Here is a 26,347-nt window from a genome sequence, read left to right on the forward strand (position 1 = left end):
AGGAAAATGAGATACTTACTCAGAAAATGTGTATCATCCAGATGTTGGACAAGATGCCAGGTCTGTGTGTCCTGATGAGTTGAGTTGGTGTATCAGACATCTGTTAGAAGCTGCTGAAGACAGTAAAGGGATGGGAAGATATCAAAAGAGGAACATGAGAAAAAGAAAGCTGTGATATATACACATCTGGAGAAAGTCAAAGATTATTCTAGAAAACAATCCCTTAAATTCTAATACCATTTTGTTTCAGTCTAAGCAAACAAAATTATAGTCTTTCAGTCTAGGATGTGGCTGAGTAGTAGAATGCTTGAGAAATATTTGTGAGGCCATGGGTTTCATCCCTAGCATCAGAAAAACAGTGACAACAACATCATAAAGTAGAATGTGTGCACTCAAGAGTCAGAGGCAAGCTGATCACATTGAATCAGCAGTCAAGAAGTAGACAGCAAACAGGAAGTAGGGCTAAGCTATGAAGGCACAAGGTTTGCCCTCCAGTGATCCACTTTTTCCAACATGGCTCTACCTCCTTGATATTTGACAACTGTCCCAGTGTCACAAGCTAGAGACCAAGTGTTCAAACACAAGGTGAAACTCCATCCTAAGTATTGTATTTTCTTCTTCTGCAGTGTAGCAACAGAAAATGGTGGGATTCCCAAGGTATATAAAGTAACATTTCATCACTTTAATCCATAAAAACTCATTAGAGCATTAAGTTTCCGGACATCACCTGGGAACTGTGTAGAAAACCAGGTCCCTACTGGTCCCTACTCCAGACCAAATCAATCAGTCTGTATTTCAGCAGGGCCATGTTCAGCACAGCAAAACTAAAACTTGGCATTCCTAGAAGAGAAGAACAATGACCAAGCAGACAGCAAGATTCACATGGACACTCTGGTTTTTTGTGTGTTTGGTTTGTTGGTTGGTTTTTTGTCCTTTGTTTTTTTACAGTGAAAGGAAAACAACTTTATTTTATGGGTTGGTATGTTTAAAGGGCAGAGTGTGGCCAGTGCAAGTATCAGGTCTTATAAAGAGCTTTAGAGGTCGTAAAGGTCATAGAGCCATCTCCTGAACATATTTCCCCCAAAAGGCATCTACAGGTATTTTCTTCTGGCTATCAGAAGACAGGTGAATCTACAGAGACAAGTGAATACCAAGGGGAAGATTAAGTGATTCACTGTCACCCTTGAAAACTTTACAGACACTCAATATAGCAACACACCAGGACTCCAAGGTATACGTTAAAGTCTAAGACACACCATCGTGACTCTAAAGCTAGGGACAGAAAGTAAAGAGACATTAAAAATAATAACCACACTACTCACACCAAGGCAGAACTGACAGTATGCTTAGCACATGCTGTGAGGTTTTCCACAACTTCTCCGCTGATCTTTACAGCAACCTAAAAGGAATGCATCATCATCTCCATTTTACAAATGAGAAAAATGACCCTCACGAAAGATCAGTAGCTCAACTATGACTCAGTAATAAATGGCAAAGTCAAGATGTTCAAAACCAAAGCCTTAGCTGCTAAATGACACTACCTGTAAGTGTGCTTTGAAATGTTCTTAAGGTAAAGAATCTACGAACTCTGGAATTGCTTAGATTTAGGGATATGCTTCTGGACATTGTATACATCAACCCTCTGGAGACTCTCAAGAAAAAAAACATAACTGTCTGTCTCTCCACAAGGTAATAAATATACTATAACCTATTAAATAAAATGTGAACAAAGAGAAAATCATTTCAACATATGAGCTCATGAACACAAAGCCCTTGCCTCTACCTCAGATCCTATGAGACCAAAACAGGAAAAATATTCCTTCCAGGTTATATGTTCTATTTGCAGTTAAGAATAACTGCACAAAACTCAAGTCCAAGTGGATCTAAGACCTCAACATAAACTCAGACACACTGAGCCTGATAGAAGAGAAAGTAGGAAATAAATTGAACACATTAGCATAGGAGACAACTTCCTGAACAGATCACCAATAGCCCAGACACTAAGATCAATAATTAAAAAATGGGACCTCATGAAACAGAAAAGCTTCTGTAAGGCAAAGGATACTGTTAATAGTACAAAAAGGTAGCCCACTGAATAGGAAAAGAATTTCAGCAATTCCACATCCAATAGAAGGTTAATATCCAAAATATACAAAGAACTCAAGAAACTAGACATCAACAAACTAAATAATCTAATTTAAAAATGGATATAGATCTAAACAGAGAATTCTAAACAGAGGAATAGCAAATGGCCAAGAGCCACTTAAAGAAATGTTCAACATCCTTAGCCATCAGGGAAATGCAAATCAAAAGGACTCTGAAATTCCATGTTACACCTGTCAAAATAACTAAGATCAAAAACACAAGTGACAGCTCATCCTGGAGAAGATGTGGAGTAAGGGGAACACTCCTCCATTGCTGGTAGGAATGCAAACTTTGGAAATCAATATGGCAGGTTCTCAGAAAATTGGGAATTGATCTTCCTCAAGACCCAGCTATATCATTCCTGGGTATGTACCCAAAGGACACTCTATCCTATCACAAGGATATTTGTTCAACTATGTTCATAGCAGGTTTTTTCATAATAGCCAGAAACAAGAAACAACCTAGATGTCCCTAATTGAGGAATGGATAAAGAAAATTTGGTACAATTACACAATGGAGTATTACTCAGCTATTAAAAACAATGACATCATGAAATTTGGAGGCAAATGGCTAGAACTAGAAAACATCATCCTGAGTGAAGTAACTCAGGTCCAGAAAAAACAAACATGGTATGTACTCACTTATAAGTGGATATTAGCTGCAAAGTAAAACATAATCATGCTATGGTCCACAAGCTTAAAGAGGCTGAAGTAACAAGGAGGGCTTAAGAGGGAGACAAGGATCTCCCTGGGAAGGGGAAATAGATTTTCCTGGTGGACTGGGGATGGGTAGGGTTGGGATCAGGAGAGATCAACTTGGGGGAGGGTGAAAATACTGGGAGAAACAACTGGAACTGGGGAGTATTTCAGGGGTGAATTGGCAACTTATTACAATGGAAACTCCATGGAATCTACTAAAGTAGCCCTAGCAAAGATTCCTAGTAATGGGGAACACAAGACCTGAACCAGCCATCTTCTGTAACCATGCAAGGCCTCAAGAGGAAGGATTGAGACACCAACCCAGCCATAAAATCTTCAACCTACAGTTTGTCTTGTCTGCAGAGTGTTCTGGGATTGGAGCCTAGCAGAATCATCATCAAAGGGACCAGAGAGACTTCATCCAGCAACTGATGAGAGCAAATACAGAATCCCACAACCAAACATTAGGCGGAGCTCAGGGAATCCTGTAAGGGGGGTGAAGAGGAAGGATCAGAGGAACCAGAGGGGTCAGGGACACAAAGAGAACACAGCTCAGAGAATCAATTGGTCAGGACTCTTGAGGGTTTGTAGAGATCAAGGAGCTTGTAGGGGTCTGACCTAGGTCCTCTGCATATATGTTATGGCTGAGTAGCTTGGTGTTCTTGTGAGATTCCTAACAGTGGGGACAGGGTCTGTCTCTGACTCCTTTGCCTGCTTGTGGGACCCTTTTCCTCCTACTGGGTTGCCTAGTCCAGCCTTGATGTAATGGCATGTACCTGGTCTTACTGTAGCACATTAGGCTGTGTTTGGTTGATATCCCTGGGAGGCCTGCCCTTTTCTGAAGTAAGATGGAGGGAATAGGGAACTGGGGGAGAGGGAAATAGAGGGAGAGCCTGGGAGGGGGGAAGGGAGGGGAAACTGTGATTGTGATTTAGTATATGCTATAATCATGATAATAATAATGATAACGATGATGATAGTAATGATAATAATAATAATAATAATAGTAAAAAGAATAAGTTCCTATTTGTCCTATGTTTGTTTGACCCATCTACACTGGATGTGCTTGATCACATGTGGGTGGGAGATATGTGGACAGGAAATAGGCCAGGACATACACTTGCCCCTGATTGGATATAGGCAGGAAGTACATCAGGATATATGCTTGTCCCTGATTGGACCTGGTGTGAAATGTGATGGCCCCATGGTTTTGCCTTTTTAAGCCCCTGTAAAATGCATTTCCTGTGAATTGCAAAGTGGTCCTAGCCAGAGCCCATCCTCTTGGTCAGTATTTAATTAAGCTTGCTTCAAATTTGGCTTAAGATTGTGGTAATGGTTTATTCTTGACCAGTGAGGTTAACAGAACAATGTCTTAAATACAAACCCAAACACACAAGCAGCAAACACGAACTATACATGTGGGATTGCACAAAAGACTGTACATTCTGTTCTTTAAGTCACATTCAGCACTGTCTAAAAAGCCAAGGATCCTGTGAAGTTCACTAGGCAGCAACCTAACTGAATCAATGAGCTTCAGGTTTGGTGAGAGTGAGCAATCTGTCTCAAATATAAATAAATAAAAATGGAATGTGATCAAGGAAAGAATACCAACGTCAACCTCTATCCTCTACTTCCACATCCATGTCTACACTAGTACACATGCATGTACACACCCATCCAGACTAACAAGTGTCTACACCATACAATTAATAAGATAAAATAAAAGGCTAACATGTAACTCAGCATAGTGTTAGATACATAGAAGGGTCTAAAGATGCCTTTGGTCTTGATAGAAGTAATGATGCTGACTACCAGTAGTCCTGCCTGTTGGAAGTGAGGACACAGAAAGTTCTAGCTCTAAGCCTCTTGACTAAGGCACAGGCAGAAAGATGGCACAATGGAGCAAATGTTTATGTTACCTAAATGTTTATGGGTAGAAGCCCATGCTTATAAGAAATGTTGAAGACCTAACATCAATGTGACTATATTTAGAGCTGAGATCTTTACCTGATCATAAAGGTACAGCCTAAGTGATCAGGGTAAGTTTCCTTATTAGAAGAATCACCAATTGAATATTCATTCATTCCCCTCTCTCCCTCCCTCTCTTCCCCTCCCCAATTCCACTCTTCCCCTCTCCTCATAGTAAGAGCATACAGCAGTCAAAAAGCCACAAGGAAGCCTTTACCAGGAATCAAATTGGTACCTCCAGATTGTGAAAAATATGTCATGCTCCTCTTCTTTAGTGGGTTTTGTGTCATCCCAGGCTGACCAAATACATAACAACCCAAGGCATAGAACCCAACAAGGAGAACACAGAGTGTCACCTCCCTCCATCACCCATGCCTCTCATACAGAACGAAAAGGGGAGTGTGCTATAGTGCAGTGGAATAAAGCCTGGGTGCTTCCCTCATGGAAGCCAAACCCCACCTTTATGGGCTTCAAGTCTTCCTCTCCATATGCATGGTCTACTGAAGTTTAAGATAAAAGTACAAAGGACAGATTCTTATTGGCCAGAGATCAAAACCAAATGTAAGGCATTTGCCAGTTCTAATCTTTGCTTAGTCTGAGAATTCTTTCCTGCCTCCCCTAAGAGAAACTTCTTTTTTGTCTTTTGTGTCCTAGCCACACCCTAGTGAAACTTCAGCTGGTGCAATTTTATTCATTTTTGTCAAAGCTGCAAATGTCAAGGTAGAAGCCCATGCTTATAAGAAATGTGCCCTCTTTTCATAGAACTCAATGTAATCTCTACTCTGAACCCATATTCACATCATGGGGCTCATATAGAAATCTCAGTTCTTCTCCTCCAGGTGTCTTAGGCACAGCTTAGGCTTGACCATAAAGCCAAAGCTTGGTAAGGCTGGAAGCTTCAAGGCAACTAGCCTTCGACTGTCACCTGACACACCCCTTCTGCTGGCATGCCCAGCACCTAGAATGAATAGGTGGTCCCTGCAGGTCCGTTCTGGTTCTATCATGTGTCCCAAAGGGTGATGTCTATGCAGGACCCTAGCTCCAGTTCACTTCAGAATTACCCCAGATCCATCTACCCAGGTATTTCATGTAGATGTTTCTGCTTGACTCATGAAACTTTTGCCAGACATGTTCTCCCAGCCCATCTCTGTGCATACACATGGTTCGGCAGCTCTTACTTCTCCAGCTAAAGCATTGTAAGCCAAGGCCAGCTTCCCTGGCCTAGGGAGGTGAGTGCTCCCAGAGTGCTCACATGGCTAATCACTTAAAACTCAGTCTTCATTGTATCAGCGGTGGCCCCTGAACATCTGGTTCAGACATCCCCCCTCCTCCCTCCAGCACAGTCTGAAACGTTCTACCAAATGTTTCAAGAGGGGAAAAAATACAACCTAAGTGGTGTTGCAGCTGGCCAGTGATCCAACTCTGTGGACAGACACCCAAGGACAATTCCACATGCAGCAGAGATCTGATTTCAGTGTGTTTGATTCCATGATTCAAAGCTAAACCCCCATCCTACCTTTTCCCTCCCAGTCACCCTAGGAGGAGGAGAACCCCAGACACACACACACACACACACACACACACACACACACACACACACACACTCTGTCACACACAACTAAACCAAAACAAACAGATTATAGCCCTAGAAACAAACGCCAGTGTCCAGAGCTGAGTTGGGGACAATGTATACCTTTCCTGTGGCCATCCATCAGCACCCTGTTTCATTTATCTGTTCATTTCTCAAAAGGATATTATTGGGGTTCACACTGTGTGCTAGGTTTTGCAAGGGAGAATTTCAGAGACAACCATGGAGATCACCTCTCATAGGCCTCCTTTGTTCAAGATCAGTCTCCAGAGAAGAGGTGTGACCTTGGTACCCTCACACCTACTTTAGCGATCTATAGCCAGGACTAGACGCTGTCTTTGTTACTCATTCGCATGTCTGAGGAAACTGAGGCCAGAGATTTGCAAACACAGGACAAAAGACAGATGTGAGGGGAGGAGGATGAGTGCAAGGGAGGTCTTGCTCCCAAGGTCACCTAAACTGCCTTCCCTTCACTTCTCCCCTCTGCCTACATCTGCTCAAAGCACTACACCCTCATTGTGTGAGTTCTCTACTTAGGGCGATTTTAGATGAAGTTGCTGGAGCAACTTCTCAGCGTAAGGCATACTTTTTCCTTATACACCCCCATGAAGGCCATCAAAAAATTAGATTAGTGGTTTTGACATTTTTTCTGCCCACTTGCTGGCCTAAGTCTCTGCATAGAGCCTCTATAGTCCTTTCTCACAGCCCATCTCAGTGTTTATAAGGTGGGAGAAGTTGTGGGACTTACCTGTCACTGAGCCAAGGTCAGGGGGAGCAAAGCCCGGCTTTATTAGACTTTGGAAAGTTTCCCAATAGGAGGTTACTTCTCACACACACATACGTTGTACCAGGAAACACAGTTTGCAAGAGTGTCTAACCCTGCTGAAAGCGCGAGCCGTGGCCAGTAACCCACACCTAATACATCACCATAAATCTTCCCCCCATCACCTTTTCTCCTCTCCTCACTCCTCTGCAGTGAGGCATGGGAGGGTACTGGAAGAGGCACCGACTTCTTACTCCAGGAGAGAAAAACGAACGTGCTGTACCCTGTGCTGCCTGCTGCTGGGATTTACCACATAGTAGGAGTTGTGCCTGTGTTATAGAAGGACCTCAGACTCCTAGAACCATGGGTACCTTAAAAATTCATCTATATGTGTCTCTCAGTTCAGAATAGAGGAGGCAGGAGGAGGCAGATGAAGCAGAGAACCCCCCTGAGTAAGTCCTCTGAAGCCACCACCCACCTGGCTTTGCTCACTGAGCACCACTACCTCGAAACAAAATTGACAGCTCTGTGTAACCAGTGCTGAGATTTCTACAGGATGATACCTACAATGGCCTTTACCCCAAGACCTTATAATGACAGAGCTCATTCTAAATGAAATCAAGCTACAGTGACCTGAGCTTGCATTTAGAGAAAAACCATCAGCTTGTAGTTTTTCCTTCCTAAGAAGAATATTAGCAGTCTAAGCATGGTAAGGCCAGACTCTGGCCCACTCTGGATTCTTTATCTTCTATACAGGGTTGATCCTCTTTGGGTCCCACATAGTCCTCCCTTGTGATCTGTCCCTTCCTTTCTGGCTGCAAGGTCATATTTTAAGCTTTAACGTGTACTTTCCTCTAAGCGTCTTTGTTATAGCAATCACAGGCCAGTTTTATATTTGAAAGAAAATGTAAAATGGTCAGATGGGGGTGTCTAATATACAAACGGATTAGCCTCATTGGCTGGAAACAGAGTGACTTGAATTTCCTGTGTAATGTTAATAAACACCCTATGTGGAGTGGTCAGAATGTTCCCTGCTTCACCATTTTATGCCTCTGCTCCATGGAGCGCATTAGCCTTGAGAAATGAGTCTGCAGGGAGCTGTTGAGACATTGGGATTTTTTTTCAATATAGCCGATCTCATGCAATAACTTTCCGGAAAATAATTTGCCTAAATTAAATGAATGATTTCCCATGGACAGAGTTCTAAATCCCAGTCTAATGAGCTTGGGTCCCTTTGAAGAACATTTAATCTTCCAAATGCTGGATATTAACTCCTTACCCCAAGGCACTTGGATAAAGACTTTCCACCATTATAATCAACAGAAAGCAGAGACAGGCCACCAAAGAGGAGAATATGCCTACACACTGTACATTTGACAAGGAGTAGATGTCCAGACTATATAAGGAACTTCAAAATCCCAATAGCAAATGAGTAATTCAATTAAAGAATAGGCCATAGCTCTAAAAATACATCTCCCAAAAGAAGCCTTCTAATTAACTAACAGATATGTGAAAAATTGTTCAATCTCTACAATCTCTGAGAAAATGCAGTGCACAACATGATACTATCTCACCCATTGCCTAATACAAAACAGATTAGCAGTAACATTGTGGAGAAAAGGGGATCTTCACATGTTGTTGGTGAATTTTCTAGTTTCTTTCCTCTGTTGCTATGGAAAAAAAAAACTCTGACCAAAACCAGCCTGGGGGAGGAGAGAGTTTATTTCATCTTACCCTTACAGTTCATCTTTGACAGAAGTCAGGCAGGATCCTGGAGGAAGGAACCATGGAGGGATACTGTTTACTGGCTTGCTCCTCTTGGGTTGCTCAGTTATCTTTCTAATACAGACTTGGCTGACTTACCCAGGGATAGCACTATCCATAGTGGTATGGGTCCTTCTATATAGATTTGCAACTAGTGAAAAGCCTCAAAGACATGTCCACAGGTCCAGTCTCATCATGATGATTCTTCAGTTGAGGGTCCCTCTTTCCAGATGACTCTAAGTCTGTGTCAAGATGACAGCTGAAGCTAACTAGAACAGTACGAGTGTAAATTAGTTCAGCCATTATGGAAAAATATCAAGGAGATTTCTCATAAATTTAATAGCAATCTCAGTCCTGGGTATATATCCAAAAGAAACAAAATTAGTAAGTCAAAAATACAAGTGCATTCCCATTTTTTGTGCCATATTAGTCACAACAATTAAGAAGCAGAAGGGCCAACATTCCCATCCACTGATGAACAGATAAAGAGGATTGATACAGATACTCAATGAAGTACTTTTCAAACAAGAAAAAGGATGATGTCTTTCTATTTGTGGTAACATGGACGGAAGTGGATCATTATTTTATGTGAAATAAGCCAGACACAGAAAGACGGGTGTTATATTATCTCATTTATAATTGAAGTCTAAGAGAGTTGCTCTCATAGAAGTTCAGCATTGGGAGTCTGTGGAGAATGCTTAGGGAGAAAGGGGTGAGGTGAAGTTGATCAATAGCTATTAAGTTTATATCTGTACTGTGGTAGGAGGTTCAAGCATGCCATTGCACAGTAGGGTGACAATAGACAACAATAAAATCCTATATACTTCAGAAACCTAGAAGAAGAGATTTTGAATTTTTTTCACCAGAAGGAACTCCTTGAGGTATGTGTGTTTACCTGACTAAATATTGCACAATGTATACAATACTAAAATATTATTGGTACAACTTTATGAATCATTTAAAAGTAAGTTTTAAAAAAGATTAGTCACAAAAAAGAATTTACAATGCTCTTTAATTCTTAAGACAAACTAATATAGAATACTATCATTACAAATGAAAACCTGAAGGCAATATTATACACATTTCAGCAGCAAACGTAGATCCATGCATACACGGTGCTGTGGTTTGGATGTGGAATGTGCCACACAAGCTGTGTCTAAGCACTAGGTACTCAGCAAAACTGTATGGAGAGGTTATGGTGTCTTTGGAACAGAGTCTAACTGTGATAGACAGAGCTCACTGTGAGTGGACCTTGAAGGTTACAGCCCTGATATATTTCTGGTCCCAGCTCTCAATCTGTCACTGCCAGTATTTAACCAGACACAAGCTCCCACAACAACAGACTAACCAATCCAGCTGCTGTGCCTTCAGGATAGCACCCCTGAACTGAGAGACACAATGAACCTTTACTTCATTACATTACTTTTGTCAGGGATTATATCACAGCAATGAGAAAAGGAAAAGATACACATATGTCTCTAAGGCCAAAGCTGAGCACTTAACCTTTATACTACAATGCTCAGGAACCTATGGGATAGAGCAGTGCATCACCTCTACATTGTAATGTGGAGAACCTACCTCCTAAACACAAGCCTTGTTATCTAGAAAGCAACATCACCAGTTCCAATGGTGGCGCACGCCTTTAATCCCAGCACTCGGGAGGCAGAGCCAGGCGGATCTCTGTGAGTTCGAGGCCAGCCTGGACTACCAAGTGAGTTCCAGGAAAGGTGCAAAGCTACACAGAGAAACCCTGTCTCGAAAGACCAAAAAAAAAAAAAACTTCCTAGTAATCACATGGCTGCTTCCATCTCTAATGTCTCTGAACCATTTGTCTTTAGGTTTTCAAAGTTTCAACACTTTGGCAAGTAAGTAAAATCTTTTGAATGACAAGATTTCTTTTTGAGAAAAGAGGAAACAACATGGGTAAGTAAAGGAGCGTTTTATCCTGATGAAAGGAATTCACAAAAGACAATTCAGCTGAGTGTCTTTGAGGCCGACAGGTCCAAACATGAGAACTAGTTTGCTTTTTTCATATGCCTATCAGCCAGGTCTATTCTAGCTTCCTGGTTCTTACTCTCTATTCTTGATCCCCACTCCTTACACTTTTCTACCTGATTCCAGACCGTAAACTTAGTCCATCCTTTGTAAGTATGTTTAAAAAAATAGTAATTAAAAGATAGAGCTTGACATAATGTACATGGTCTGAGACAAAAGACTGAAATATCATGAGGTTGGCATAACATTTGAGGTAAGACCTGAGATATGGTGGGAAGCCAATAAAGCATAATAGGACAGAGATACTATCGGCACTCTGCACGAAGGTTCTCAGACCAAAGTGAAACTCAGAAAACAAAATAGAGAAAAACTGCTCCAGAAGCTGTCTCATACGCCAATGGGCACGCACACACACACACACACACACACACACACGTTTGGTTCCTCAGGTGAGTAACTGCTGGATGGGCCAGCTGACAGGTGGGAAATCCTTGCACAGAGCTATGACAAGGGGAAGTCTGTGGGAAAAGGTGCTGTTATTTAGCTGGCCCACCCCTACTGAGTGAGTCCAAAGTTTCCCTTGGATTCATTCCCACCTGAACTTCCACTCTTGTGAGCTAAAAGGGCCTTTCACATTCATGTTTTATACAAAGAAAGAGATGAGGGTTAAGTAGCAGCTGCTCAGAGTTGGGTGTAGAGACAAAACACATACACATACATGTGTGGTTGTAAAAAGATTATATTTTTAAAAGAAACTTAAAACCTTCCATCCATGCTTCTCAGAATTGCAATCCAGCTAGAGTGTTGGGTAAGCAAAGCACTTTATGAGAGATGGCGAGAGGAATGAGAGCATGTTCCACAAAGCAGGGTGTTGACTGAGGAGGTGATAGACCCTTGCCACTGGCTGAGTACCCAGCCCAGAGGCACAAACTCTGCTTACACTGGGATTTCATGTTGAAGTGGAACCACAGCCTTGTGGGTCTAGGAAAATCCTTCCTGACATCAGCATTCACTGCAATCATTCATTTAATAAATAACTACTGAGTACCTACTATGTGTCTGCCCCTATTTGAATCTAAAAATTCATGAGTGGAGAAAAACATATCTCTTGTAGAATTATGTTCTGATGGGGCAAAGACAGACAGTAAGTAAACAGCAGGAAGCAGGGTCAGTGTGTCAGACATTGTTATCTCCACAGAAACACTGGAGCCAGAAAAGGAATTAAGAATTGCTGGAAGGGCTGCTTCCAGCCAAGGTGGAGGAATAGAGGCCAGGCTCACCACTTTCTCTGTAAACAGCCGAAACTCTGAACAACATAAGGGCTACAGTGGTCTTCAAGCCTCAGCTTACTTCTTGAAGAGTTTCTAGTGTAGTATAAGGAGCAGAAAAGGAACACAGGCAGAGTCTAACATGCTCTCTGACTTGAGAAAGGGATGCTGTGTAGTGCCTAGAGAGATTGCAGCAGATTGAATATTCAGAAAAGTATGCCAGAGAGTGTGGATGAATTTTTAAACAGTCTTATTAAATAAGAAACACAGAGCCAAATACAGAGGTAATAGCTGAAGAGACCAGAGAAATAGCTAATAGCCACGACTAGCCTTAGCTTACCACCACACCGTAGCTTACCACCATGCTGTAGGTTCCCCAGAGAGAGCTTCTTCCTGTCTAACCTGTGCTTTTATTGCCTTCCTGTTCTGCCTTCTCATTGGCTCTACACCCAGCCACATGACTTCCTTGTCACTGTCTGTCTATACAGACCTCCAGGTCTCTGTGGTTGGTACTGGGATTAAAGGCATGTGTCACCACATTTGGCTGTGTCCTTGAACACACAGAGACTCTGCCTGCCATGTGATCAGGTTACAGGCGTATGCTACCACTGCCTGACTTCTGTTTTATGGCTTGCTATGACCTCTGATCTCCAGGCAAACTTTATTTATTAACATACAAATAAAATATCACATTTCAGTGCAAATAAAATATCACCACAAGAGAGGACAGCTGTTCACAGAAAACTCAGGAGGTCTTCAGGATCCACCATGAGTACTTAGCAGAGTACTGATCACCACCTACACATAGGTGATCAGTACTGGGGAAAACTTATTCAGACTGGGGGGAAAATGACCTTGAGATGTCAGTGTGCTTGCTATGCTCAAGAAGCCTTGCGCAGCTTTAGGGGTCCAAAAAGAATGGTAAGAAAATCAGGGAGGTCATGGAAGTCAGTCAGAGTAGGGACTTAGCATTGGAAAGAGGTTAGCTTTACTCCAAGAGAGCTGTGTTCATAACAGAATCTTGAGGACAGATGTGGCATGACATGACATATTTATTTTAAAAGAGAATTGCCTTGGGTACTTGTTATGAAGACTGTCCTAAAAATGTTCATTTATTCAAAGGTTAGATCTCAGACTGGTGCTACTGAGAGATGCTGTGGCCCTTTTGGAGATAGAACCAACTTGGAGGTAGAATCACTGGAATGTGTCCTCTAAGGAGACTGTGGAACAAAGTCTTTACTAATTTAGGACTCCAAGAAAGACCATTCTCTCCCCAGCATTTTCTTTTTTATAGTACTGGTGTGGAAATATCTGAGTCCACAGTTTTATAGAGAAAGCAAAATCCAAAAAAGAAGTTGTTATTGTCCTCTAATCTGAATTTTAACTCTTAGAAAAAAAACCCATGTTCTCTGTGACCCAGCCTTATCTTCTAGAAGTCTTTAAATTATATTGTGATCTTTTTGTAATTATCACTCATGAACATTTTCCTTTTGGAAACCTCATCAGTAGGATAGCAACAAGTCCAGATAGAATTTAGATATTCTTGGTTCTTCAGACCAACTGTCACCAATATCCCTCTGGAGTCATATCTTATTAATAACAGGGGAGTATTAACATATAATTTATCATATTGATGAACAAACAAACGTGTCATCTTACATTTTAAATAATGTGTAATAATTCATTGTTTATTGTTGACCTTTGTTATAGTTTGAATGCTCACATGTTTGAACAGTGGGTCTCCAGGTGATGGCACTGTGTAAGGAAGCTGTGCAATGTTTAAGAGGTTGAAATTCTCTGGAGGAAGTGGGTCAGTGGGAGTGGGCCTTGAAGCCTTATGGCCCTGACCTACTTCCTGTTCACCCTCTGCTTCCTGAGTGTGGATGCAACATGACCAGCCAGCTTCCTGCTCCTGCCACTGTGTCATCTCTGCCTAGTGCCATGTCTTCCCTGGTGTGAAAGACTGTATCCCTCTGGAACTCTAAGAGAAAAATAAATTTTTACTCCCCTGAGTTGCTTTTATCAGGGTATTTTATAATAGCGACAAAAAAGTAACTAAGACAGTTCTAACTCTTAGTAAAGGTGAATAGAAACCTAATCAGGTTAAAGAAAACTGGTCTTAAAATTAACTAACAGAATCACCCCTAAATGTAGTGCATGAGATGAATTCCTATTAAAATTCACTTTGTCATTCATGTAGAGCTTTTGAACAATGCAATAAGACTAAACAAAGAAATAAGACTTATAAATGTTTAAAAATAAGGAGGCAACTTTGTATGGAAAGTATGTTATTGTAGATTAATAAAATATGATAAAGGGCTGGGCATGTGTTGCATATGCCTTTAATTCTACCACTCAGGAGGCAGAAGCAGGTGGATCTCTGTGAATTAAGGGCTATTTTGTTCTACATAGTAAGTTCTATAATAAGAAACTCTTAACTAAGAAAATAGTTCAGTAATGTGATTTCTTTTATCATCTGTTTTTAAATGATTATTTTTATACATAAAACAATGAATTAGAAGATGCAGCAAAAAAGATGTCTTTTATAAAAGTAAAACCCTTTAACTGTTTAATGAATATCCATCAAAAATAAATGTATTCAGTTTATATGATTGGCACTTAAAAACTATTTATAGTATTTAGCCTATTGAGAACTTAGCAAATGTTGATAGTTTGATTACAAAAGTATCTAAGGAATACCAGAAAGTATTAAGGGAGGCAGGTCAGGAGAGAACCACTGACATAATCCAGGCAGGAGATGGGATGGTGCTGAAGCAGGAAGGGGGCAATGGACACTGCAAAGAGGAAAACACTTAGTTAACATTTTAAGACCTAGAATTTGACAAAATGGTGTCAACTAAATGAGACATGAAGGAACCTTTTCAGGATGATGCTGGCCTTCACAAGTCACTAGGGAAGACTGAGAAAGCAAACCCAAGGGCAGAATCTGGAGAAGGAGCAAAGATCTCTCTTCCTTGAGAAGTGTCAGAGCTGAGGTGCTGAGGTATCAAGGTGAAAAGCCAACACCCTTGATGTTTCATTCTAAGCCCGAACTTAAGCAAGCGATGATTTCATTCATTGTACTTACTCAATGAAAATAATCGAGATCTTGGCCATAAATGTATACTTACTGTCATTGACCCCAGACTTTCAGGAATAGATGTGAATGGACAAAATGGGACAAGAAAACTGGCAAAAAAAATCTCCAATATTCAGCATCTATGAGGACAGAAGACCCATGAAGGAACATAAGACTGAGTAATAAATAAAAGTAAAATGGAAAACTAGTTTGGCTTCTGAATGACCTGTGAGGAGGGAAGGCTCATTGACGTAAGGAAAGGGAATGATAAAATAATGTGAAGTTTGGAAAGAGAGCACTGGGTTCCAAATCCCCAAAGAAAAATATAAGTTTTGCTTAAATGATGTTAGAATAAATGAATCTAAGAATAAAAAAGAAGAATTTAGATATAGCTCAGTGATAGAGCACTTGCTCAGCATATACAAAATCCCAAGTTCAATACCCAGCAGCACAAAAAGGAGGAAGGGACAAAGGAAAGGAAGAAGGGAGAGACCAATGAAGAAAACAAAAAATAAATAAAATTTAAATTTGTTCATGAAAGAGAGCTGTAAACTTCTTACCTTAGTATGCAAGAGGGGGCTTTTAGTGGGATAACCATCCCCCTTCAGTGGTTTTAGGGGAATCCTGATCTAAGGATCAGGGGCATTCTCTTCCATTTATTATACCCCTAATTGGTAGATACTTCTAAAATGCAGAGCAGGAAAATAATTCAGAAATCACAGAGACATAGCTAAGTCATGGTGGACTACACAAGAACTGGTGTGAAGATATAGCCAGACTGAGCTTCACACACTGAGAATGTGGGAAATGATGGTACATCCCATGAGGATTGCAGCAGATGCCAAGGCTAAAAGGTGATTCCATTCACCTAGGCCACTGTGAGGATAGTCCATAGACAGCACAGCCTTATTGCCCACAGTCCTGGAAGAAGCGCCACATCAAGGAGATCTGACATCTCATGGAGGCCTATTTTAATTCTCACAGATGCTCCTTTCCCTTGTGAGGCTTCACATGCTCGGAGGGAAAAGCAGGTTCCTGGGGAAAGGACTAATATTGCCTAATATGACCTCATCACCAAGATTCCACCTCCTACCACCATTTGGGCTATAGCAAGTGGGGAAATGTAATGTGTAAAGAGAGGATGTGTGACAGATCCATTAGCCAAAGCCTTGTTAGACTGAATGATGCAGAACTGAGAAGATAAAAACCACAGTTTGCCTGGCCAAGAAGAAGCCATGATATATTTTTGAGCAGATGAACAATGAGTAGATAGATACCAGGAAGCCTGGAAGCAAGAGGAACTAAAAAAAAAAACTAAAAATTTATAAGTCTAGAACAGCTAAGCCCAAAGGGATAGAAGAGTTCTGTGACAGAGACCACAAGAACAATAAATGTGGTGTATTCTTAGGTGAAGGCGTAAAAATCTCTGATGATCAGGCAAAAATAAAAGACAAGATAATCATCTCTCAGAATAAAACCCTTCATCTCTTGGGCTACGTAGATAAATCTCCTTAGTATTCTTGGGAAACTAGTATTATTAATGTCATTAACATGTTTAAACCCTCCAAGTATTTTCCCACATCCACTAGTCTTGATTTTCATAATCACCATAAGAGGCAACAGGAGTGTTCTACTGTCTCCATTTTAAAGATGGAAACACTATAGTCCAAAGAGGTTACTTGGTTTCTCAAAGTCACTTTGTTAGTGACAGATTTAATCTACCAAGCCTAATCACTCTACAATAACCACACCTCTGGTTGTCATTCTCTGACAATGAACCATCAACTTGATTAAAATTACTCTACGGGTTGAATTGGCTTAGAAAGCCCATTGGAAAGGTCACTGTGGCTTGGTGTAAGTTTATTTAATAAATATTTTTCTTATTTGGAGGTTTTAATTTTAAGTATGTGGTCTACTCTTTTTTTGTATGATTATTTGCTCAAAAAAATTTTAGTCAGCAACACACCTCATAAAAATTTAATATGTTTCAGAGCTCCTTTTACTGTTTAAAAAGCACAAATCAGTCATTCTTGAATTTTGAATACACTGCCCCTATAATTAGGCTCTCTCTGAGGAAGGTCCTTCCAAACCCTAAAATGAAATGGCTCTTTTTTTAAGGAAAACAACATTGAAGTGGAGGGTTGTCTTAGATTATTCCTTACTTTACACCAAAGATCTAAACATCAGCCCCTCAGACACACTGTGGCTGTCCATCACTTACATATTTATCTCTTAGATGCCATCATGAAGATGCCTAGCTCTCAAGGATAGCTTTCAGAACAGAAGAGCAATAGATGGTGGCTTGGGGTCAGGATAGCTTTGAGTCCCAATCCTAGCTTCTCAGTATCCTTAAACATACAATCTTGTTTAACAAGTTAACTGTCACCTCAGAGTATCAGTTTCTTGGATCTATCATAAAACTCCAAGTTTGCTATCACAGCATTTTTGCAGGGATGCAGTAACTGTAAAACCGTGAGCCTGGAGGGGTCTTCACTCAACATTTATTACCTATAAAACAAGATTTGCCAGGAAAGCCATCACTGGGCTCACAGCCCCACTTAGTTGTAGGATTAACAATTTGACCTCCCAAGCCATGCTCTTACCAGGCCCAGAGATTTATGTTGATGGATTCTTACCAGTCAAATGCTTTGAGCAATGAACTGGTAAGGTTTATTCAAAGTTGGAGGGCAACAGCCGTGATCTTTTCAATTCTTTCAATCAAACATTGTCCTTGAAACTCTTAGCTAATCTGGAAATTGAGAATACAGATAAAATGAACAGTAGTGTCACTCTACTGGGACTAACTTGCAGATCAAGAAATAAGCAAGAAGGAGTCACGGTGATATGTATCCTGCAAAGTACTGAAATGAGGATTGTGGGTGCACATTGGGAACCACTGTGGATAGGGAACAGTGCCTATTGTGAAAATGTGGCATTTAATCTGAAAATCTATTGATGAAGACTGATAAATGTGAAAATCAAGAGAGTACCAGAGCAGAAAAAGCAACTCACGCCGAGACACTGAAAAATGGGAATCCGCTTGGGCTCTTGTGAATGAGGAAGAACACAGATGTGTCCAGGCAGGAGGACAGTGGGAGTCTCAGAACAAACAGGTGGTGATAAAAGGGGAGTGTGGGGGAGGAAAATATTGGTTCACAGTGTGCCAGGTAGGACTGTGCTCTGGGAGGAACGAGTCCTTAAGAGCAGTTTCCTAAGGTATGAGACCCATGTGGAGTCATATAACTGAAAGTTCCAGTCCTTATAATTTTGGCAATAGAAAAACTTTTCTCAACATCCAACAACCAAAAATTAATTCAAAATAAAAGGCATAATGAATCCAAGATGTTTCTGGTAACATTCTCCCATAGTCCTGAACACAAGGCATTTTCACTTTGCACTGTGCATACCCTCATGCCACACCAACAAACACTGTCTGAAGAAACACCTCTACTGAGATTGGAGAGTATTGGATGCCATGAATTGTTGTATCTTTACCTTATTTATACTTTTCTGCTCTTATAGAAACATGATTTTTTGATTAGTGAAAACAAAGACTCAATATTTTCCTACCATCATCCCTCAGTATGCAAGTACTAAGTTAATATATCTTTGGATTTTAGTATTAGAATGTTTGGTTTTAAATTTTTCTGCTTGAATTTCTAACTTGAGCTTCAATTTACTTCAATCATGAAGTGAATTTTGAGGACAGAATTTCCAACAATTTTTGAAATGGCCCTAGACATAGTTCTGCCTTTTTTTCTGTGTATTTATAAAATGTAGAGTCAAAATGCTAGTATCAACTCTGGAAAATATTGAAGATGCTGTATACTCTGGAGCCTCATACACTCAACTGAGGTTTACTTCTTTATGGAAAAGTAAAATAAGCACATCTATTGCATTAGTATGAAAAATTGGTATGCATCTTTAAGAAATAGCAAAATATGCATAGTAAAGAATTGTTTTAAAATAAATTTTGTAATGACTTGCTATTTGCACTGTTTGGCTTGTATATTTGTGTAATGTACCTACATACTCAGGGTCATGTAAAACTTTCTTGGGCCAAAGGGAGTCTGAATTATAGGATAAGAACAGAGAAGCATCATAGCTTAAGTGTTTTCAAAGTTGGCTTAGTCTGCTCTTTGGAAGGCAAGGACAGGGTGGGACATCTCTACAGATCAAGAGAAGACCAGATGGGAAAAAACGAGTGAATCAACAATGGAGGTCATGGTGGAAATGGACAGGAAACATTCAGAAAGTACTTGAGAAACTGAGTTGATAAGAGGTAGAAGGCAGATATAATGAACAAACAACTCAAGACTAACTCTAGAATGATGGTTTGGTCAGGAGGGTGACCACAGTTCTGTTACCAAGGATAGAAATGTGGGGGAAGGAAAATTGATGAGGGGATTTTAAATGCTTTCTGGTTGTTTTATTAGTATTTTTTTTCTCTGTGTGTGTGGCAGGGGGAAGGAGAGGGAGGAGGAGAGGGAGAAAGAGGGAAAGGGAGAGAAGGAGAGAGAGAGAGAATAAATACCAGGGAGGTCAGAGGGCAACATTTGGGAATTTGTTCTCTCCTTCTACTATTGGTACCAGGAATCAAACTCAGGCTTGTGTAACAAGCACTTTCACATGCTGAACCATCTTGATGACTTTCTGATTGCTTCATTAAAAGACACATGCAAAGCCCTTCTTTTTTGTCTTTACAGTCATAGTCTTACTGAACAAATATGAGGTGCCTCATGTGTGTTTCATGTGGGTGTCACCCACATCCATGGGAAGGCCCTCTCTCTTGAGTTAAGCCTTCCAGGAAACACTCAGAGGTGTGCTTCCACTGTGATTCTAAAGACAGCCTGTTGAAAATGAAGACTGACCATCACATCATGATGAAGCAAAGCCTCTCACCCCATGGACAAAAGTAATGTGTGCGGTATCCATGAAGTCTTTAATATCCAAAAAATGAAAATGACTTACCTTATAAGATTGGAATCACCTTCACCATTCCACATGATGCAATGTAAAAATGAAGTACTCTCATGGGAGCATTTTGAATGTTGCCTGCTAGGCAAATATACATTTCATCAAAGGGAGTACATGTCAGAAGGTAAGACTCACAAAAATAGAAATTCAGCCTGTGCTAGTCAACAACGCAACAGTCAGCATCTGAAATGAATACAGGGTAAATGAATGACTCATGTAATGGAGGTCATAAACATCTAAATAAAGACCTCGGAACAAGATGAGGATGGTCCGTTGGTTGCACATCTTCCTTATTCATCTTCAGAGGTCCATTTCAGCCTATCTTGCAGTGGGTACACAATGGGGTGCCTAGTGAGTTGAAGTTTCTGTACACTAGACTGCAAGTCAGCAACAGTGAACTCACAAACACTATTCACCAGCAGTCACATTGCTCAATACTATTGAGCACGTCTGGCTTTTAGAGGACCTGGAATCTCACAGGAAAGCATCCCATTTCTTAGATCTGACTCATTCTCTAATGTGTTCTCAGTAGATGTTGTTACATGAACAAACAAACCAATTGATGAATACATATGAAAACACACATGGAGAGATCATAAAGCAAAATTCACAAGTTCTTAAGCAACAATTCATAAAAAGAATCTCCAAATTAAAAAGCAGCATGTCTAGCTATGTCACTCAATTCCCAAAGATGTGGATAGTCTACAATTTCTCTACATTTGGAATGGCATACAGGACAGGAATAGAAGGAATGAAAGTCACAAAGCGCCAGCTATAGGTGCTACCTGGAGGCTGCAGTCTACCTGCTCTTCTCCCCTCCCCTCTCTCTGAACACCCTCTCCAGTTCTTCATAAGTTGGCATCTAGGAACTCAGGATCAGAAGCATAGGCTCTTTAACTGAGCACATAGCTTGATAAGTTAAAAAAAAAAAAACAATAGCTTTATAAGGCCCATGTACAGCCTGGATTTCCTCAGCTTTGATGCATCTCTGAAGACACTTCTTTATCTTAACAAGGGGACTTTCCTGTCATGAGTGCCATAAGGATATTATAACTTTATTGGGAAAGTGCCTAATTCTTAATAGATGCAATATTACATTTATAGGTAAATTCTATGATGACTAATTTAAAGTAATTAAGCAGGGTCTTGCTTTACATCATTAACAAATACCTGAGGTAATCAAATTATAAGGTGAAAAGCTTTGTTTTGGCTCATAGTTTTGGAGACTCTTGTCCATTACTATTTGGTCTCAGAAGCTTATAAGGATGATGGGAGCACAGTAGAGCAAAGTCTCTCATCTCATAGAAAATAAAAGAGAGAGAGGAAGAGGGCATCTTCTATAGTCCTTCTCAAGGGCATACCTCAGTGACTTAAGGACATCCCATCAAGCCCACTCCTTAAAGTACTACTACCTCCTAATAGTGACACCTTGGGGACCAAGCCTTACCACAAGGGATTCAGGGTCCAAATTACAGCTCCATAGGCAAAAGAAACTGTGAAGAAAATTGAACATGACTGTTCATCTAGACATGTTCAAATGTACTATTATTACATAATTTATACATTTGAAAAGCATAATAAGGGTGAAAAGAAATCAAAGTCATAGGAAAGGGATATACATACAGGAAGACTCTTGAGAAGATGAAATGGGACACATTGTGGGTGCTTGTTCTTGTTAAAATCATATTTAACACTTACCTCCAATACCTTTATATTACATTGTTTATGTAGATACTAATTCTACCAACTTACAGGCTGACACATAGGCACGCATTTGGCACCTTTGCCTTTGAAAATGTGCAGACACTCTTCCTTTCGAGAAACATCAGAAATCATATAACTTTATTCCATTTCAAAACATTGTGTGGGCTCCCGTCTAAAATCACTTGAGATCAAGGACCAATGGTGTGCACGATCCAGAGCCCTGTGTTCTACTGACAATTTCTTTCCAGAATGATGGACGAGATAGAGATAAAAAGCTATAGCTTTCAGAGTAGTGACACATAGGAGAATTCTCCTGCTACAAGGGTTAAAAGCCTGACCTCCAGAAACTTCTCTGGCTTCACAAAACATCTATTGTCCTCATTGCACAATGGGATACTTTGCTACCAAGGTAGCTCGCATACAAAAGGGCTAACATACTCATCAACCCATAGGTCTTCTACGGTGTTGTGACAAGTGAGCAGTGAGATTTGGGGGACTGTTTATTAAATTTATTAAAATTTCTCATGGTGGGCATTTACTATATACATTGTCCTTCTTAGCAGATGTTATTTGTTTTGTTCCTGTTTTTTAATGGTTTTCTTTTAAGTAACTTGGATTGTGCTTTAAGGAGAAAATGGGAAATGACAAGAAAAGCTTATTTAAATAAACAAGCCACTTTTAGAATGTGTTCTGGAAGCAGAACTCCTTTAAGCCAAAACCGAAATCAAGCCTGGCAGTCAGGACAGGACTTAAGGTCTTCATTTTACAGTCAAAGAAACTGAGTCATTAAGTGGCCAGAAAGTGAGAGTCAAGGCCAAGCCCTCAGCAGTTGGAGACGATCTAACATAGAAGTTTTTCTCCTCCAAACAAAATGAGCTTGCTCCAGAGCCAGGAGGGACAAATGGGGTAAAAGCAGAGGGCATCTTCCATCAGCCTTTCAGCTGGAGAGTGGCAACACTGTACAGAGAGCATTCCAACTACGTAGATGCAGACAGGGATGACATTTTTGAATGCACAAAGAATCTGATTAATTGGGACAGGAGATCAAGTATCAACAGTCTTCTAAGGCTCAGAGCAAGCAGGGAGGCCTCCCTTGAATTTGCCAACCTCTGAAGTAGGCTGGCAATAAATAAGACTCAGGCGCCCAGGACTGAAGTGCTGATATGTGCTTCTTAGGGGGCAAGTCAAGAGTTCTTTATTGCTCGCCTGTGAGGTGGGAGATTACTATATTAGGCTCTAGGGAGGAGGGAGCATTGACCTGGAGTTTTGAGCCTCACATCAGGTCTGCTTTCTACAGAGGAAAGGTATTCTGACAGGTATGTGTTCCTATGGCTCACAGGGTGAGCATCAATGGGCAAGGCTTCTGCTAGAATGACAAAAGATGACAGTGGATCAAAATCGCAACCTTGTCCCTGGAGCATGGAAATGAGCTCAGATAAATAAACACAGAACCTCTGGCCACCATGATAGATCCTCCTAGGGGTGTTGGCTCATTATTCATTCACCCATCCTCTCAGCAAATAGCCATTGAGTGTTACTCCATGCCAGACACTGGGCTAAGTGCCAGTGGTCAGGATAATTCAACTGGTTCTCACTTATTCATCTGTGAACTCCTTAGGCATTACTGAGCTGTATGTCCTAGTTAGGATTGCTATTGCTGTGATGAAACACCATGACCAAAAGCAAGTTGGGGAGGAAAAGGCTTATTTGGCTTACACTTCCACATTACTGTTCATCACTGAAGTAAGAAGTCAGGACAGGAACTCAAACAGGGCAGGAACCTGGAAACAGGAGCGGATGCAGAAGCCATGGAGGAAAATGACTAACTAGTTTGCTTCCCATGGTTTGTTTAATCTGCTTCCTTACACTTGATCTTAGCCAAAAGGCCAAGAAGTGATTCAATCTGCTTTCTTTCTTTTTTTATCTTCTTTCTTTTCCTTTCTTTTTTTTTTTTTGTTTGTTTGTTGTTTTTGGTTTTTCAAGACAGGGTTTTTCTGTGTAGTTTTGGTGCCTGTGCTGGATCTGGCTCTATAGACCAGGCTGGCCTCAAACTCACAGAGATCTGCCTGGCTCTGCCTCCCAAGTGCCGGGATTAAAGGCGTGAGTCACCACCACCCAGCCCAATCTGCTTTCTTATAGATCCCAGAACCACCAGCTCAGGGGCAGCCCCACCCACAATGAGCTGGGTCCTCCCATATCAACCACTAATTAAGAAAATGCCATACAGGTTTGCCTACAGCCTGACTTGGGGAAAACATTTTCTCAGTTGAGGCTCCCTCCTCTCTGATGACTCTAGCTTGTTTCAAGTTGACATAAAACTAGCAACACATTGTGGTTGTGAACAGTAAATCCTGGAGATGTGGAGTAAGGCAGAATTCATACTTTCATAGTTGACCTCAGGGAACTGACCCTTTAAGTTCTGAGGGGCATTCTGGAAACCCATGTACCTTGGTTTTAAAACCTTGGACAGCTCAATTGGTTTCTCTGCTTCAGCTTCCTCCCTAGTAACACAAGGATTATCATACTCCTGCCACAAGGGTGGTGTGAGACATGGGGCACGATTTCCAATAAATACACTGGGTAAACTCTAATCCAAATCTCATAGGATGGTGACTACTATTCCTGGGACTGGGGGAAGGGCTAATAAATTCCCTCTGAGCTATTTACCTACAGACAAAGAAGTCACCAAAAAAGCTGTATCAAGTTACATGCTAATAAATGAAGGGACGGGGGAATTTAATAAAGAGACCACTGTGAATACAGTGACTTATTGGGTGCAGAACACTGTTGGGGTTGAGCAGAAATCATTTCCAATTATATCTGAATGGCATTTAGGGGCTTACAAAGGCATTTTTGTGCAACATTGAACACCTCCACCAGTACTGCCTTGGCTCAGGTGTGATTCAACTGCCTTGACTCAGGTATGATTCTGTTAGGGCAGGCTCTGCTTACCTTGTTTGCTCATCCTGAAGACAAGGAGCTGGACTCCAGCAGTCCCAGATGCTTCTACCTGATTTAAAAAAAAGTCACTGAGAATGGCAGAATCTCTTGAGGGAAAGAGCTCTCTGTAGATCTCTATGTACTTGATAGAAAACAGTATCTGCATTATGCAAGGGCAGGAGTTGTTGGATATCTTTTTTCATGCCATTACCATGTTACAGACACAGCACAGGCCCATTAATAATGGCTTTCTTTGTATAAAGTGAGTCCACCTTCTTGAGACTAAAGAGGAGAAGAAAGGAAGATACCAGAGGGTGGAATCCACTAAGATCCACCAGGAAGAGGGAGAGGAAGGAAAAGTCACTTATAAAGTCTCCTTAGGACTTCTAACACTTCTCTCCCACCCCACCCCCACCCCACCCCCAAACAGAATTGCTCAGAGCAAAGGGGGTATGGCATCACCTTGCCTCTCTGCAGGGGTCTGGTTCAGTTCCTGTACGTTTTTCACCACTTGGATAAGGCATCCTCTACTAGCATGCTCATGATCTCAAAATGATCTGTGTTTAACTTGGTCTGCATAGAGCAGAAGTTGCCTCATTCTGGGTCTGACACGTCTAACTGATGAGAATTTTCCATCTCTGTTCAAAATTGCTTTTGGTTTGTGTCTTTCACTTTTTAGGGTCCTTGCTGCTGTTTGCATAATCACCGTAGCAAAACTCCCCACAACGACAACATTTGAGCACACCTGATGTCCTGCAGATGTTCTAAAAAGACACTTCCTGTGTTTACCTGAAACCTGAGGCAGATGACTCTCTGTTCACCCCTGTGGTATGGTGGTGGGAGGCCCAGGATAGGTTCCCCCGTCTTCCTCTACTAACAAAAAGTCTACCTCACAGCATACAACACTTGTTTCCTGAAGAAAGAGGGGTGACGGGAAGGAATGAGGGAGAAAGAAGTTTTTTCTTTGTTTGGCTTTCTTTTTTAAAAAAGTTATTTATTTCATGTGTGCATGTGTGTGTCCAAATGTATGTATGTCTGTGTACCACATGCATGCTGGAGCATGCATAGGTAAGAAGAGGATGTTGGATCCAGTGAAATTGGAGTAATAGATGTTGTGAGACCTTTTATAAATGTTAAGAACTAAACCTTCAGCAAGACAGTAAGTACTCTTAACTACTGAGCCATCTTTCCAGTCCCAGTCTATGGCTTTCTTGTTGACAATCTTCTACCTACCCGTGTGGACCATTTTCAGCACACTGACATATCCGTCCTGTGTCTAGTCAAAACAACATCTAAGTCTACATGATAGCCAGAAAACTCAAAACCATATGAGCTTTTTCAGAAGAAAAGAGAAGGGAGAAAAGATACAAATTGGGTCATCTCATCCTTCCATTGCATCTAATTTTAGGCTTTCTTCATTTGTATATAACCCTGATGCCCATTGTGTTTTGACCTGTT

The 26,347-nt window shown here is 40.9% G+C and overlaps 1 long non-coding RNA gene across 1 annotated transcript in view; it reads right to left on the reverse strand.

The window, feature by feature from the left end:
• LOC128108370 (uncharacterized) overlaps positions 1 to 24,962 on the reverse strand; it is a 49,738-nt gene extending 24,776 nt beyond the window's left edge. The window contains exons 1-6 of the long non-coding RNA XR_008217451.1: positions 24,902 to 24,962; positions 21,693 to 21,738; positions 20,240 to 20,428; positions 9,026 to 9,195; positions 8,897 to 8,933; positions 20 to 113 (exon numbers count right to left, since the gene is read on the reverse strand). This is a non-coding gene — a long non-coding RNA (uncharacterized LOC128108370). The remainder of the gene's footprint in view (positions 1 to 19; positions 114 to 8,896; positions 8,934 to 9,025; positions 9,196 to 20,239; positions 20,429 to 21,692; positions 21,739 to 24,901) is intronic.
• Between the last annotated feature and the right edge of the window lie 1,385 nt (positions 24,963 to 26,347).

This window comes from Peromyscus californicus, unplaced genomic scaffold (genome assembly GCF_007827085.1).
Source record: "Peromyscus californicus insignis strain IS unplaced genomic scaffold, ASM782708v3 Scaffold_13__1_contigs__length_99412109, whole genome shotgun sequence".
NCBI classification, from domain to species: domain Eukaryota; kingdom Metazoa; phylum Chordata; class Mammalia; order Rodentia; family Cricetidae; genus Peromyscus; species Peromyscus californicus.